We start from the raw sequence: 2,376 nt of genomic DNA on the forward strand, positions 1-2,376 counted from the left end.
AGGCCAAACCGTAAAGGGTGCAGACATGCCAATTGCATGACTAGATCCAGGTCCGGGCCGTGTACGCATACAAAACTATTCAGACATGCCGGCCACTAGGTGGCGCTACACCAAAGAAAACGCGTTTGGGGCCATAACTCCCACACCGAAACTCCCACAGTCAAAAACTTTATATCCACATATTCACTGGAGTCAGCTGCATCTTTTGGCATAGGCCACGCCCATTTGCGATATTATAGATTTTTCGCAAAATCGCGAAAACTGAAAAACATATTTTTCGCTACTCCTCCCACAATTTTTGGACAATTGACACCAAAGTTTGCACAGCACATCTACCGACCCACACGGAAAGAAATCATGCTAATGCATTTTGATCCGACCATGGATAGAGAAACGGTAGCGTTTTAAATATTTGTTGATTAGCTACGTTTTACGTAGAAATTCATAAATCCAAAATCATAAGTCGGATCAAGTTCAAATTTTAGACATATGTTGGGGCTACCCTTAATTACGTTCAAAAAAAAAATTGGAAATTTTCGCCATAAGGGGGCGCCATAAACTAGGGAATTTTATATCTCCTAATTGGCCGAAGGAATTTTCTTAAAACTCACGGGAAACCATCAACGGGCGTACCCGAGTCTATATGAAAAATATGGCCAAGAAATAGTAATGTTTACGGGACTTTTTAATAAAATTAGATTTTTTCTTTTCCGTCAAAGAAAAAAGGCGGGAATGTTAGCATGTCCATTGACATTACATTGTGCAATTAGCTCCGGCGGCCATTTTGTCAAGGCTGACAATCTGCTTTTGCTCATAACTCGCCAACCAAACATCGCACTTTAAAAAACTTGACATCCACTTGTTCTGTGAATTGAGCTGCATTGTTCTACCGTGGCACTTTCGCGAAATTCATCCGTAAACAGCGATACCTATACAACTCCCGCACCGAACATCCCACGGTCAAAAACTTTACATCCACGGATTCCGTGGAGTGAGCGGCCGGCGCGGCGGTTGACGACGAGTTGCGTCGGAGGCTTGGCCCCCGGTCAAAACTGCTTGCAGTTCTAGTTGTTTGTGTCTTCCTGTTTCAATTGCCAGTTTGTGGTCACTGAGCCTGTACTTGGTTAGGATCTGTCTCTGCTTTCTATCTCTGACAGTAGAGAGATATTCTGCTAATTCATCATTTCTTTCAAGGGCGAAATAACATTCCTATCTACTTTGGCTTTTAGTTGTTTCTTCCCAATGGTCCAGATAGGTTTCTTTACATTGTGCTATAATTTGCTTTACTCTGATTACTGTTTGGAGAGCAGTGTTGTTGTGAGGCTGGTCAGAGTGTGTCTGAGAGGGGGCAGTTAGCCTCAGTACCAACTGACATAGGGGACTCTTTTCTGGGCTCAGCTCTTGGGTTTGGAGGGCTTTGGAGTGGAGGGTGTCTCTGGGGCTGGATTTCAGGTGGTTAAAAAAGTTGAGCGTTCTCTTTTGGATGTTAATTATCTCTCTCTGTCTCTCTCTCTGTCTCTCTCTCTGTCTGTCTGTCTCTCTCTGTCTGTGTCTCTCTCTCTCTCTCTCTCTCTGTCTCTCTCTGTCTCTCTCTCTCTCTCTCTGTCTGTCTCTCTCTGTGTCTCTCTCTCTGTCTCTCTCTCTCTGTGTTGTGCCTGTTTCACCATTACACAGTATGTCTCAGTAATGAATCTCTTGCTGCCTTTCTCTAATGTTCTATATGTTATAAAGCCATTCATTATCAAACACACTCTCCCAGGGCTGATGTGTTGATGCCTGTTGATTTGCTAACTGACTAGCTTCACCCCTTCATAACTGACTAGCTTCACCCCTTCATAACTGACTATCTTCACCCCTTCATAACTGACTAGCTTCACCCCTTCATAACTGACTAGCTTCATCCCTTCATAACTGACTAGCTTCACCCCTTCATAACTGACTAGCTTCATCCCTTCATAACTGACTAGCTTCATCCCTTCATAACTGACTAGCTTCACCCCTTCATAACTGACTAGCTTCATCCCTTCATAACTGACTAGCTTCATCCCTTCATAACTGACTAGCTTCATCCCTTCATAACTGACTAGCTTCACCCCTTCATAACTGACTAGCTTCACCCCTTCATAACTGACTAGCTTCACCCCTTCATAACTGACTAGCTTCATCCCTTCATAACTGACTAGCTTCACCCCTTCATAACTGACTAGCTTCACCCCTTCATAACTGACTAGCTTCACCCCTTCATAACTGACTAGCTTCATCCCTTCATAACTGACTAGCTTCATCCCTTCATAACTGACTAGCTTCATCCCTTCATAACTGACTAGCTTCATCCCTTCATAACTGACTAGCTTCACCCCTTCATAACTGACTAGC

Source organism: Ammodytes marinus (assembly GCF_949987685.1).
Source record: "Ammodytes marinus genome assembly, chromosome: 2".
NCBI lineage: Eukaryota > Metazoa > Chordata > Actinopteri > Uranoscopiformes > Ammodytidae > Ammodytes > Ammodytes marinus.